A 15,460-nucleotide genomic window follows, 5' to 3' on the forward strand; every position below is an offset into this window, starting at 1 on the left:
TCCTTCCAGTGCCTTTTTGTAAAAGATCTCTCAGAGAATTTTCTTAAATGATTAATTGTGATAATCGAGTACATATAAATAGCATATAAACTATTTGATTTCTTGGAAATGTTCTGAGTACCACTTAGGACTTACTAAAATAAAGCAGTTTGTTTGAATAAACTCCAGGCTTCCTCTTGTTAGATGTTTCCGTTTTATTCTCTTGGGGAAAAATTGCTAGGATTTTGCTCCCTCTCTCCTGCTTGATTCAGAATGTAGTTATTCAGAGCTGCTCACATACATTTTGCAGGGTCACAAAACCTGGCATGAGTTTCTTATAAAACTTTTCATGTCATGAAGCTCATTTTTAAAATAAATTTTACTTATTTATTCATACGAGACACAGAGATGGAGGCAGAGACACAGGCAGAAGGAGAAGCCGGCTCCATGCAGGGAGCCCGATATGGGACTCGATTCTGGGATCAGGCCCTGAGCTGAAGGCAGATGCTTCAACAGCTGAGCCACCCAGGAGTCCCATGAAGCTCATATTTTTATGCACATGGTTCATCATATCTGCTTATTTAGAATGACGATGTTTTATTAAAAGAGAAACTAACAATAATGTCCTAACCCCAAAGAACCATCAGGCAGTTGATCACTTTGATAGCTAATAGCCATTCACTGAGCTCCCACCCCTGCCCAGTGAAGAGACAGTGACCGCCCGTGGAACACTCTCTTAAACCTTCAGAATGATCCTGAAACACAGTGGTTCTCATTTCAGTGTTTGAGGACACAAAGATGAGATAGCATAGCCGGTAACTGGCAGAATTATGATTTAAACAGTTTGCTGGATGTGGTTTATTTTTCATGTTTTGTTTTGTTTTGTTTTTCCTGGTCACTTCCTTTCAAGATAGTCATTCAACATCCAGGAAGTATTCACTGGGTGCCTACTATGTACCAGGCATCCTCATAGGTGTTGGAGACAGAGCAGAAAGTAAAACCAAGCCCCAATGGCGCCTGGTTGGCTCAGGTGGTAGAGGATATGACCCTTTTTTTTTTTTTTTTGGATATGACTCTTGATCTCAGAGTTGTGAGTTCAAGCCCCATGTGGGATGTAGAGATTACTTTCCTTAAAATAAAATCAAGCCACTATCTTTGAGCCCAGCAGTTCAGATTGGTTCCTTATTAAGTAATGAGCAAAAGAAGTGAGGTAAAAGCAGGTATGCGTGGGGAAGTGGAAAGGTCTTTGCTGTTATAAAAGTGCTGATATTTGCTTTTTGACCAGATTGTGAAAATGAGAAAGATCACAACAAAGAATTAAAGTTTTGTCTGCTAACTGCTTGGTATTGACAAGGTCTCTAAGGATTAGAGCCAGATCCCCTAACTGTGTATTGAATCTTTTCTAATCTCTGGCTGCATTGCCCAGGTCAGCCTCAGGCTTTTCTACTGATTGTCCAAGACTTAAAAACAAAAAACAAGAACAAAAAAACAACTTAAATGAATCTAAAATTATGAAAATTATGCCGGGGCTATCCCATTCAGTAGCTCCTACCACACATGTGACTACTTAAAAATAATTAAAATAAATTAAAAAAAAAATCCAGTTCCTTACTCATACCAGCCACCTTTTAAGTCGTTAGTTTCTACATAGCTCACGGCTATGGCAGCGGAAGCTCAGAGAAAGGACATTTCTATCGTGGAAATATTCTGTTGGACACAAGGTATGTCACAGATGTGCTTGTGACAATTTTGCTTTTTTTTTTTTTTAAGATTTTATTTACTTATGAGAGACACAGAGAGAGAGAGAGAGACAGAGACAGAGACAGAGACACAGGCAGAGGGAGAAGCAGGCTCCTCAAGGGGAGCCCAACTCAGGACTCAATCCCGGGACTCCAGGATCACGCCCTGGGCCAAAGGCAGGCCCTAAACTGCTGAACCACCCAGGGATCCCTGACAATTTTGCTTCTTCAGGATATGAAGACCTTTAACATATTGGAGTGCATGACTTTAATTGTAACCCTCCCCCCCCATCAAACTAAGACAAAAACACTATTCTCTTGAAGTGAGGAGGAAAGGGATCACCAGTTTGCACATGATTTTCTGTAAGCTGTTGCTCTACAAGAAGGGATTGTCTTAGTCTCTTACTTTTTATTGTATTCATGAGTGTATTAGGGTTTTGTGGAGAAACTGAATCAATAGCGTACAGAGGCATAAAAGAGATTTATGATGGGAATTGGCTTATGCAACCATGGAGGCTGAGACATGCCACGATATGCTGCTCTCTGCAAGCTGGAGAAAACCAGGAGAGCCAGTGATAGAACACTCCAAGACCAGAACACTCAGAGACCAGAAGCAGGAGCCCTGGGATCTGAGGACAAGAGAAGATGCATGTCACAGCTCAAGAAGAGAGAATTTGTGAAGTGCCTGGGTGGCTCAGTTGGTTAAGCATCTGCCTTCAGTTCCTGTCATCGTCTTAGGGTCCTGGGATCCAGCCCTGCAGCGGGCTCCCTGCTCTCTGGGGAGTCTGCTTCTCCCTCTTCCTCTGCCCTCCTCTCCACTCCTGTGCTCTCCCTTACATAAATAAATAAAGTCTTAAAAAAAAAAAAAAAGAATTTGCCCTTCCTCTGCCTTTTTGTTCTATTCAGGCCCATGCTGCCTGCCCACATTGGTTTGGGAAGATCTTTATTAGTCTATTGATTCAAATGCTAATCTCTTGGGAAACACCCTTACCAGACACACCCAGAAATAATGTCCTGCCAACTCTGGGCATCCTTAGTCCCGTCCAGTTGACACATAAAATGAACCATCACAGCGAAGCACTTCATGCCCCCGAGATCAAGAGTCCTGTGCTCTACTGATTGAGCCAGTCAGGCTTCCCTCTCTGAAAGGAAGATGTGAAAATTTAACACAGTGGCAACTACATGGAAGTTCCGTGACACAAGTTCTAGTGGCATCCTCTCTGTCTTTATATGATTCTGTATATTTAAAAATATGTTTTAAAATGTAGAACCCGTGGACCCTCTCAGTTAAGTCCTAACCATTTTATTGTCCTGTGGCAATTGGTTTTAAAGTCTCTTTCAGGGATCCCTGGGTGGCGCAGCGGTTTGGCGCCTACCTTTGGCCCAGGGCGCGATCCTGGAGACCCAGGATCGAATTCCACGTCAGGCTCCCGGTGCATGGAGCCTGCTTCTCCCTCTGCCTATGTCTCTGCCCCTCTCTCTCTCTCTCTCTCTGTGTGACTATCATAAAAAAAAAAAAAAAAAAAAAAAAGTCTCTTTCAACCCCGCACCTTTTGAAAAACTGTCACCTATAAGACTGTCGCCCTGGCTGGTGATTTTAGGGAAGAAGGGTGCACTGTGATTTAGCACACTCCCAAGCAAAAACAGACACAGGTTGAAAGCCTGACTTTGGCCCTGGTCATGGGACTTGAAATGATTCATGAGAACATCCTGTATGGCCCCTCTCTAGAGCCACTTGGGGACTCAAGCCGTGAGAGAGGACAGCCTGAGGAATTGAGGCAGGTCTTGGAAACAGTTGTCTCCCTAGACCTGTGGGTTTTACCAAGGAATCCTTGAGCTCCTTCCAACGTCCAGGCTGGCCTCCCCCTTGTTACCTCCAAAAATAGGATTTGGAACTTATTCCCCATGTGACCTAATGCGTGTCACACTCGTGGGCAGGAAGTGAATGCTTTCCTGCTAGGCCTGCACCATCCCCGGGAGATGGTCTGAGAAGGCATGCCTTCCTTCTCTGTCCTCCTTTACAACAGAATGTCAGCACACATAATGTGAGGCTGCTTTCTTCAGTCTGAAAACATAGCATGTTCTTGAAAACTACAGCAGAAGATGTTAGATTGGCTGGATTTGTTTGATCCGGGGTGCCAATGCTTCATAGACAAAGTATGGTCAGCTATTAGTAATCATGCTGTCCATCCCCTTGACCCCTGTTCTGGGATCTGTGGGGCTCATAAAAGTGGTGAGGTTGGCTCATTGGGGAAACACTCACATCCTCTAAACAATCAGACCAGACAACAGAATTTGGCTCGTTGACCCAATGTGTGGTTGAGAATCCTACGCTGCATTGAATCAGGCAGGCCACGGCTTGAAATGTTTGCAATAGTAATTTGGGGTTCCCAGGATTTGGAATAAGAATCTGATGTCCTCATTTCACTATGGCTGCATGTCAGGGTCTAAGGATAGAAGGTGAGCAGGACTCAAGATGGTCCGGAGCATCCACGAGTTGGGGAGAAGAGTAACACCCAAACCCAACATCACCCAAACACTGCCCTTATGTATTGAGATCTCTCATAACAGTGTCCTATACTTACTGTCCCCGAACTGTACTCTTACAAATGGTTAATTTTATATGAGGTGTATTTTATTACAAAAAAAGAAAAAAAAAACTTTAAAAAAGACTTAAGGAGAAATGACCAAGGCTGTGGAGTCTTGTGAGACCCAGCCAGGTGAAATGCCCAGTGGCCCCAGGCTGTCTTTCTTACTTGGTTATAGGAGGACCTCTGTGCCTGCCCTGTGTCTGGCTCTCTTATTCCTGAGAGTGGAGTGACTACCCTGTTTCTCCAGCTATAGACCTTAACCCCCTGTATGGACTGAATTGTGTGTGCCACTAACTCCACCCTCACCCCACCCCATTCATAGGTTGAAGCCCTAATCCCTGATATGATGATATTTGGAAATAGGGACTTTAGGAGGTAGTTATTTTTAGATGAGTTCAGGAGGGTGAGGCCCCCACACTGGGATTAGTGTCTTTATAAGAAGAGGAAGAGGGGCATCTGGCTAGCTCAGTCAGTTAAGTGTCTGCCTTCAGTTCAGGTCATGATCTCAGGGTCCTGGGATCGAGACCTGCATTGGGCTCCTGGCTTGGTGGAAGCCTGCTTCTCCCTCTCCTTCTGCCTGCCACTCCCCCTGCTCATGCTCTCTCTCTGCCAAATAAATTAAGCTCTCTCTCTAAAAAAAAAAGAAGAAGAAGAAGAAGAAGAAGAAGAAGAAGAAGAAGAAGAAGAAGAAGGGGAAGAGACCAGAGAGCACTCTGTTTCTCTGCCATGTGAGGACACAGCAAGTAGGTGGCCATCTATAAGCCAGGAAGACAGCCCTCACCAAGAGCCAAACCTCCTGGCACCTTGATCTTGACTTGGATCCTCCAGAACAGTGAGAAATAAATGTCTGTGGTTCAAGCCATCTGGTCTGTGGTGTTTTGTTCTAACAGCCCAGGATGAAGAAGGCACCCTCAGAGCCAAGGGGTGTTTGACCCAGAGGAATGTCTGCAGACCTGAGGCCCCCACCTCTGACCCTCCACTGCTCAGATGGAAGGTTACCTGTAGTGCTGGTCAGTACTTCTTAGAGAACCTGCCCCAAAAGTGCCAAGAAAATCTACTGGGCTGCTCCAAAGGCCCATAGGGAGAATCAGAGAGAAAACATTGCCACACACACTGACATGACCACCTTTTCTCTATATGAACTTTACAGCCTAGAGGAGGGAAGGGAACTAATGTGGCCTGGCATTCGTATGTGGATGTCGCTCTCTTTTTGGGGGTGATGAAAATGTTCTAAACTTGATTGTGGTGGTGCTTGCACAACCCTGTGAATATTTGAATCCATAAAATTGTACACTTCATCTTATTTTATTTATTTATTTATTTATTTGTTTGTTTGTTTGTTTGTTTGTTTAGTAATCTCTATGCCTGACCTGGGGCTCAAACTCACAACCCCAAGATCAAGAGTCACATGCTCTTCTGACTGAGCCAGACAGGCACTCCAAATTACATACTCTGCATGGATGGGTTGTGTGGCGCATAAGTTGTATCTCAATTAAGCTATTTAAGTGTAACCAGTATTTTAGGGCAGCCTGGGTGGCTCAGTGGTTTAGCACCGCCTTCGGCCCAGAGCATGGTCCTGGAGACCGGGGACCGAGTCCCACATCGGGCTTCCTGCATGGAGCCTGCTTCTCCCTCTGCCTGTATCTGTCTCTGTCTATGTCTCTCTCTCCTCTCTGTCTCTCATGAATAAATAAAATCTTTCAAAAAAAAAGTGCAACCAGTATTTCTATGCCAGTTAAGGGGAGAAATAAAGGGAATAATGGGATGGGAGCTAGGGAAGCCAAAGTTACAGACAGATGTACCACAATCAGGGGTTCTTATGTGGAACTGAGGGGTAGCTACGGGCATTTAGAAATGTGGGTGTTGGTTGGTTAACTCCATGACTTGGGAAGTGCCATTGGCATTGATGGGGTGAGAGCCAGAGAAGCTAAACGTCCTGTAATGCCTACATTAGTTCTGCCCACTAAGAGTTTTCCTATCTACTGGCACCCCCCTTTCCAATCCCCTCCTTCCAACCAAAAAACTCTGCTCAGGGGAGATTTTTTGATGTTAACGTTTATGTATTTTAATACTTTTCTACACAAGACTTTGAAAAGCTCCGTTGCATTTTTGCAACCATAGGAATAAATTTCACTTCAGCTTTTATGCCCACAGCTTTATGAGGTATAACTGACAAATAAAATGGTAAGATATTTAAAGTATACATCATGACAATTTCATATATATATAATATATAGTTCACCCTCCCATCTAGTTCATTAAGATATCCATCACTGGGGACACCTGAGTGTCTCAGCAGTTGAGCACCTCCCTTCAGCCCAGGGCATGATCCTGGGGTCCTGGGATCGAGTCCCACATGGGGCTCCCTGCATGGAGACTGCTTCTCTCTCTGCCTGTGTCTCTGTCTCTGTCTCTCTCTGTCTCTCATGAATAAATAAAATAAAATAAAATAGGGCAGCCCCGGTGGCGCAGCAGTTTAGCACTGCCTACAGCCCAGGGCATGATCCTGGAGACCCTGGATCGAGTCCCACGTCAGGCTCTCTGCATGGAGCCTGCTTCTCCCTCTGCCTGTGTCTCTGCCTCTCTCTCTCTGTCTCTATGAATAAATAAATAAAATCTTTAAAAAAAATAATAATAAAATAAAATAAAATAAAAAGATATCCATCACCATATATAATGTTTGGTGAGAACATTTAAGTTTTACTTTCTTAGTGAATTTCAATTATAAGATATAGTACTATCAACTATATTCACCTTATTTACCTTAGATTCCCAGACCTTATTTATCTGAGAGCTGAAAGTTTGTACCCTTTTTTTTTTTTAATTTTTATTTATTTATGATAGTCACACACAGAGAGAGAGAGGCAGAGACACAGGCAGAGGCAGAAGCAGGCTCCATGCACCGGGAGCCCGACGTGGGATTCGATCCCGGGTCTCCAGGATCGCGCCCTGGGCCAAAGGCAGGCGCCAAACCGCTGCGCCACCCTGTACCCTTTTTTTTTTACTAACCTCTCACTATTCCTGCCCCCTGCCAAGCCAGCCTCTGCCAACCACTTTTCTGTTTAAGGTTTTTTTTGTTGTTTTTTTTTTTAGATTCCATACACAAGTGATGACACACAGTGTTTATCTTTGTCTGTCTGGTTTATTTCACTCAGCATAATGCTCTCAAGCTACATCCATGTTTCACAAGTGGCAGGATTTCCCTCTTTCCATTGTATGTATGTATATGTACCTCACATCTTCTTTATCCATCCATCCGCTGATGGACATGTAGATTGCTTTCATTTCTTGGCAATTGTGAATAATACTGCAATGAGCACAGGGGTGTAGATATCTCTTCAATATCCTGTTTTCATTTCCTTTGGGTGTATACCCAGCAGTGGGAGTGCTGGATCATATGGTGGTTCTATTTTAGTCTTTTGAGGAATTTCCATACTGTTTTTCTTAGTGGCTGCACTAATTTACATTCCCACAAACAGAGCAGGAAGATTCCCTTTTACCCACATCCTTGTTAAGGCTTGTTGCTCTTATCTCTTGTGTTTTGGATGGCTGCCATTCTAATAGGTGTGAGGTGAGATTTCATTGTGGTTTTGGTTTGCATTTTTTTTTAAGTTTTTTTATTTAAGTCATCTCTATACCCAGCGTGGAGCTCAAACTCATGACATTGAGATCTAGAGTCACATGCTCTTCCTACCCAGCCAGCCAGGTGCCCTGGTTTGCATTTCTTTGATGATGAGTATTGTTGAGCACCTTTTCATGTACCTGTTGGCCACTTGTCTGTCTCCTTTGGAAAAATGTCTCTGCAGTTTTTTCTGTCCAGTTTTAAATTGGGTTTGTTTGCCCATTGAGTTCTATGGGTTCTTTGTAGCATTGGGATATTAACAACCTCTTATCAGATGCATGATTTGCAAATTTTTTTCCCATTAAAGGTGGCCTTTTCATTTTACTGATGGTTTCCTTTGCTATGCAGAACATTTTTAGCATGATGGAGTCTATTTTTGCTTTCGTTGCCTTAGCTTTTGGTACCCTACATCCGCTTTTGATTCTTACTCTGGATCAAACTAAGTAAGCCAAGAGCTGGTCTGTTCCTCAGCCCAGAGGTCCTCACTTCTCTGGGATCTGTTGCCTTTGGTTTCTTCTGTGGGAGCTTGCCCAGGTTTTGCTATTTGTTTAGAGGTTATTTTTAGCTGGCTAGACGTTTGGAGGTAAATCTTTTGGGTACTTGCATGGCATTATATTTTTTTAAATGATCATGACTATTTTAAACTGAGTGAGTATAAGTTTGAAGGCAGAAACATTTCCTTTTTAAGGCGCCGTTTCTCTAGCAGTTAGGAAAACTAATCCAAAAGATTAGCAAAAATAGCCTCTTGTTAAATAGCTTGAATCTGGAGGAAATGTTGGCATTTCTTCTGTTCAATGAACCCTTCTGGGGTGAGAGAAAGAAAGAAGAAAGGCCGAGGATTGCTGTGAATCTCTGTAGTTAGTGAAGTCCTTCCTGGAACCAAGATTTCTTTTGTTTAAAACCAGGAAGCTTACTGTCTGTCATCAGTGATAAACAATATATACCTGACCCAAAAATATGGCACCAAAAATTTAAGTTAAAGCAATAGTCTACTGGGGAGAAAAGCCCTTTCGATTTGGGGGCAATTATCAGCTCACAGGTAAGCCAGGATAGGTGCTTACAGGTATACCAAGGAGCTGTGGAGGAAGAACAAGTCCAATGGAATGCACTTTTTTTCTTTGGATGCACTGCTGGCAGTACCAGCTCTCTGGCAGTACCAGCTCTCTGCACTCCATGGGATGCCCCATGCAACCTGGCCTGAAAAAGCATGCAGACTGAGGTACAAGACCAAGCAAGGTTATGTCATATACTGGATCCGTGTGCCACATAGTGGCTGCAAACACCCACTGCCTAAGGCTGCAGCAAGACTGTCCATCATGGTGTCAACCAGCTCAAGTTTGCCCAAAGCCTACAGTCTATAGCAGAGGAATGAGCTGGACGCCACTGTGGCCACTGTGGCTCTTACGGTCTTGAATTCTTACTAGGTTGGCAGAGATTCCACATACACATTCTTTGAGGTTATCCTCATTGATCCATTCTATAAAGCTATCAGAAGAAATCCCGACCCCCAGTGGATCGCCAAACCAGTTCATGAGCACAGGGAGACCTGAGGGCTGATATCTGCAAGCCGAGAGAATGTGGCCTTGGAAAGCATCCCTAGTTCCGGCACACCATTGGTGGTTCTTGCAGGGAGCATGGAGAAGGAGGGATCCTCTCCTGCTCCACCTTGCCGCTAATATAATTAATGTTTGTGAAATTCTTACCTAATAAACAATTTAGGACAGTCATGTCTGTTTAAAAGTGTTCTTTAATTTGTCTGCTAAAATGAGTTGCCTGCAGATTGTCCCATAAATGCACTGTCAAATGATGGAAATTGAACTGCTATAATGTTGGAAGACTGTAAGGGTAGGTAGGGTGCCTGGCTCAGTCAGAAGGGCAACATGACTATCAATCTTGGGGTTGTGAGTTTGAGCCCTACGTTGGGTATAGAAATTACTTAAAAAAATAAAATCTTAAAAAAAAAGACAAAATGCTGTTTGGTACAATAGGTGTAAAATAAATTCTATAAAAGTGAAATGTAGAAGCTAGCCCTGTAGGGCCCCTGGGTGGCTCAGTGGTTGAGTGTCTGTCTTTGGCTCAGGTCGTGATCCTAGGTCCTGGGATTGACTCCTGCATCGCATCGGGCTCCCTGCAGGGAACCTACTTTTCCCCTCTGCCTATGTCTCTGCCTCTCTCTCTGTGTCTCTGATGAATAAATAAATAAAATCTTAAAAAAAAAAAAAAAAGCTAGCTATGTAGATTTGTTGGTGCATGAGTTGGAACCTGTAGCTTCACTAGGGTGATGTAATGCATAAAGCTCTGCTGCTTTACTCTCAAATGGCTGTTTTTAGGGGTTTGATAAGAACAAGCATATTGCTTCGGATTTTGCTTGGAAATGTGAAGAATATCCTAATCTTTTATCATGATCATATGCAGAATAATAAAGTTAGCAAGGTAGGGGCACATTTTTAGGTTGAATCCAATATTCCATTTATGTAACTGCTGCTTCTGAAAGAGTAGTTTAAAAGAATGCCACCATTTTAAGGAGAATTGAATAAATCTGTTGCTAGATGGTTCTCTTACAAATGAAAATAAATCCTGTTTGGGGATCCCTGGGTGGCTCAGTGGTTTAGCACCTGCCTTCAGCCCAGGACGTGATCCTGGAGTCCCGAGATCGAGTTCTGCATGAGGCTCCTGCATGGAGCCTGCTTCTCCCTCTGCCTGTGTCTCTGCCTCTCTCTCTCTCTCTCTCTCTCTCTGGGTCTCTCATGAATAAATAAATAAAATCTTTAAAAAAAAAGAAAAGAAAAGAAATCCTTTTTAACCTAAGCTAGAAAGAACCTAAGAAAGAAAGGAAGGAAGGAAAGAAGGAAGGAAGGAAGAGAGAAAGAAAGTCTGTTAACATCTTTGGGTCAACTCTGTGTGTCCCTGGTTTATTTCGGTGGATTTAATTTGTTTCTGCATGTTTGGGAATCAATAGGTCCTGAGGTTCTCCTCACAGCTTTAGGGGTAGGGATCTCAGCCTCCCTGAACCCTGGCAGCCACTGACAGGCCCAGAAGCAGGCTTTGTCTTCAAAGGTTGTAGGTAAACAGAGTATTTCCATTTGGGAAGTGTTTGAAGTTGTTTTTTAACTTAAAACAGCCTTGAGGGGGACGCCTGGGTGGCTCAGCAGTTAACCGTCTGCCTTCAGCCCAGGGCGTGATCCTGGAGACCTGGGATTGAGTCCCACATCGGGCTCCCTGAATGGAGCCTGCTTTTCCCTCTGCCTGTGTCTCTGCCTCTCTCTGTGTGTGTCTCTAATGAATAAATAAATAAAATCTAAAAAAAAAAAAAAAGCTTTGAAAAAAAATTATGCCAAGTGAAATAAGCCAGACACAAAGGATTAATATTGTATGATTCTAATTCTGTAAGGGACCTAGAGTAGCCAAAGCTATAGAGACAGAGAGTAGAAGGGTGGGTGCCAAGGGCTGGGGGAAGGGACGGGGTCAGTGTTGGATGGGGACAGAGTTTCAGGTTGAGAAGATGGAAAAGTTCTGGAGATGGGTGGTGATGATGGTTGCACACCAATGTGAATATGCTTCATGCCCTTGAACTAGACACTTAAAACTGGTTAAAATGATAAATTGTGTGTTTTCTATATTCTGTAACACACAAATGCACCATTAAGCAGTAGAAAGCTCCATGGGCAGGGGGCTCAGTAGAAAGATTTGGGAGTCATTCAGACCAGGGTTTGAATCCCACCTCCACCATGTACTGCTGCTGTGTGACCCTGGGAAGGCATGTAAACTCTGATCCTCAGCTACCTTCTTTTTCATTTTTTTAAAAGATCTTGTTTATCTTGTTTTATTTATTTATTTTAAAGATTGATGTATTGACTCATGAGACACACAGAGAGAGAGAGAGGCAGAGACATAGGCAGAGGCAAACAGGCTCCCCCCAGAGAGCCCAATGTGGGACTCGATCACAGGACCCTGGGATCACAGCCTGAGCCAAAGGCAGATGCACAACTGCTGAGCCACTCAGGTGTCCCAAGATTTTGTTTATTTTAGGGGGAGAGAGAGGGAAAGAGCATGCATGAACAGGGAGAGGGGCAGAGGGAGAAGGAGAAAATCCCAAGCCGACTCCATACTGAGTGTGGAGCCCAATGTGGGGCTCAGATTTCATGACCCTGAGATCATGACCTGAACTGAAACTAAGAGTTGGACATTCAACCAACGAGCCACCCAGGCACCCCTACTTTATTTATAAAAGGTGTTAATAATGTCTATGTTGTTAGGGGTATTATGGAGGATATTATGTACTAAAGCATGCAAAGTACTTTGTCCTGTGCTTGCATACAGCTGACACCCAACAAATGGTAGTTACAATAGGGAATAGAGTCATTGTGTACTTGAGAGCTTAAATTCATTAAAATACTACTCAGTAACAGTTTAAAAGAATAACTGGGTCTAGTAACGTTAACATTCCTTTTGTTTTAAACTTTCTAGCTAGCAGTATGGTTAAAATTAAGATTAAAAACTGGGGTACCTGGCTGGCTCAATCAGTGGTGCATGTGGCTCTTGATCTCTGGGTCTTGAGTTCAAGCCCTGTGTTGGGTATAGAGCTTACTTAAAAAAACAACTAATTTTTGGCCTCATAGTTGCTAATTCTTTTTTTTTTCATAGTTGCTAATTCTAAGTGCAGATATGTCCTAAATATTGTATATGTACCATGGAGGCACCAGGGAGGGTTATTTGATGGCTAAGGTTCAAATCTGGTTATTGGCAAGATCATCAGCATTGGTGGTTAAAGAGAACATTCCATGAGGGAAAATATGTGCAACAAGTACATTCTGTAGAGAAAGATTTAAAAGTGAAAATAAAAAGCTTATGTAGCTTTTTGATATCTGAGTGCCTACTGGGGTAAGTGTGTAGGTTCTCACATTAGGCTGCTTAGCGGGTGGCCTAGCTCTATCCCTGCCGAGCTATGGACAATTGTGGTGTTCAAGACTGGGGACAACTCACAAATGGGTTTAAAGAAGGTTCATTGAATTTATTTGGACAGTAACTTTGAGGTGTGCTGGGAGACCTGAAAACTACTTAACATGGCACTTGTGGGTTTTTTAAAAATATCTTTTCTTTATTCATTTGAGAGACAGAGACAGTGAGGATGAGCAGGGAGAGGGGCAGAGGGAAAGGAAGAAAGAGACTCTGCTGAGCTGGAAGCTCAATGTAGGACTTGATCCCAGGACCCTGAGATCATGACCTGAGCTGCAGGCAGATGCTTAACCAGCTGAGCCACCCAGGCACTCCCTTTGGCTAAGTTATTAAATATCCATGCTCTGCCTGCTAGATTTTGGGTCCCTCTGCTTTCCTCATTTGACCAGCTACCTTAGCAAACAGAATTCAACTTTTTTTTTTTTTAAGATTTTATTTATTTATTTGTAAAAAACACAGAGGCAGAGGGAGAAGCAGGCTTCCTCCTGGGAGCCCAATGTGAGACTCGATCCCTGGACCCCGGGATCACAACCTGAGCCAAAGGCAAATGCTGAACCACTGAGCCACCCAGGCACCCCCAGAATTCAACTTTTTTTAAAAGATTTTATTTATTAAAAAATAGATTTTATTTATTTATTCATGAGAGACAGAGAGAGAGAGAGAGAGAGAGAGAGAAAGAGAGAGATTGAGAGGGGCAGACATAGGCAGAGGGAGAAGCAGGCTCCATGCAGGGAGCCCGAAGTGGGACTCAATCTCGGGTCTCTAGGATCAGGTCCCTGGGCTGAAGGTGGCGCTAAACTGCTGAGCCACCCAGGCTGCCCCAGAATTCAACTTTTAATAAATTATCAGTTCAGTCGATCTATTACTATTTCCATTTTGCATTTCAAATAAAACTAGAAGGTGAAAGACATTAATTTATACTGAGCTTTAATGTCAAGGCTAAAGGCATGTGTTTTTTTGTTGTTTTTTGTTTTTTGTTTTTTTGGTTAAAGGCATGTGTTTAATTTCAGTTTGGAAGGATTGAGACATGAACATATGCCTCCCTTAAACAAAAAAAAATTTTTTTTCTCTTGTCCACAAAGCATCTTCTTTTTTTTAAATGGGGTTTTCTTCTTTTTTTTTTTTTTTTAATACTTTGTTATTTATTCATAAGAGACACAGAGACAGAAGCAGAGACACAGGCAGAGGGAGAAGCAGGTTCCCCTCTGGGAGTCCGATGTGGGACTGATCTTAGGACCCCAGGATCATGACCTGAGCCAAAGGCAGAGTCTCAACCATTGAGCCACCCAGGTGCCCCTACAAAGCATCTTTTCAACTGATTGTGATACTCAGATTAATTTGCTTACCAAAGTATATTTCCATACATCGTTATTTAAAATATTTTTTAAAAGATTTTATTCATTTATTCATGAGAGACACACACAGAGAGAGAGAGAGAGAGAGAGAGAGAGAGGCAGAGACACAGGCAGAGGGAGAAGCAGGCCCCATGCAGGGAGCCTGACTGGGTACTCCGGGATCACGCCCTGGGCCGAAGGCAGACGCCCAACCGCTGAGCCATCCAGGCGTCCTAATAAGACCATTGTTATTTTAGTCAACTCCCCAGTATTTTATTCTCAGCCATGCAAAATATTTGTGTTTTTTTTTTTTAACTTTCTCTGATTTCAGTTGCATAAACTATATGTACCAATGGTTCTCAAGCTAGACTGGTCATAAAAGCCACTAGAAATATGTAATAGCCACGCAGATGGCCAAGATAGCCCAATTTAGAAAGGCTGGCTAGAATCTGCATCTTTTCATGCACCAATGTGGTTTATAGATAAGACTTTGTGAAATAGTGGTGTATACAGATGTCCTGGGTTAGCCAGTAAAAATCGATCAGGTTGGATGGCGGAACTTTTTTTGACATACCAACTTGAAAGACTTGTTGAAAATAATTCATTAGGGGCACCTGGGTGGTTCAGTCAGTTAAGTGTCTACCTTTCGCTCAGGTCATGATCTCACGGCCCTGGGATAGAGCCCCATGTTGGGCTCTGCACTCAGTAGGGAGTCTGTTTCTCCCTCTACACCCCTGCTCATGCTCTCTCTCTCTTTCTCTCAAATAATTAATATCTTTAAAAAAAAGAAAGGAAAGAAACTACCAGACTATTCTTCCAGAATAACTATGCCATTTCATTCCTACCAACACTGTATGTATGCATGATCCAATTTTTCCATATCATTGACAGTATTTGGTATTGTCACTGTTTTTAATTTTAGCCAATGACAGATATCTCATTGTGGTCTTAATTTACATTTTGTTACTGGTTAATGATGTTAAACATCTTTTCAGGGGTGCCTGGCTGGCTCAGTTGGTGGAGCATGTGATTCTTGATATCTAGGTTGTAAGTTCGAGTCCTATGTTGGGTGTAGAGATTACTTAAAAACAAAATATATTTTTAAAAATAGTTTATTTATTTATTTGAAAGAGAGAGAGAGAGAGATCGAGTGCAAGAGAGAGCAGGAGTAGGAGGGGAGGGGTAGAGAAAGAGAGAGAAGCAGTCTCCCACTGAGCAGGGAGCCTGATGCAGGGCTCG

At 43.0% G+C, this 15,460-nt stretch overlaps 1 pseudogene; it reads left to right on the top strand.

Annotated features, from left to right (window-relative positions):
• Window positions 1–1,639: 1,639 nt before the first annotated feature.
• On the top strand, window positions 1,640–9,638 carry LOC144319243 (large ribosomal subunit protein eL15 pseudogene; annotated as a pseudogene).
• The last annotated feature ends 5,822 nt before the right edge of the window (window positions 9,639–15,460 follow it).

Source organism: Canis aureus, chromosome 8 (assembly GCF_053574225.1).
Source record: "Canis aureus isolate CA01 chromosome 8, VMU_Caureus_v.1.0, whole genome shotgun sequence".
In the NCBI taxonomy this organism is placed as follows: domain Eukaryota; kingdom Metazoa; phylum Chordata; class Mammalia; order Carnivora; family Canidae; genus Canis; species Canis aureus.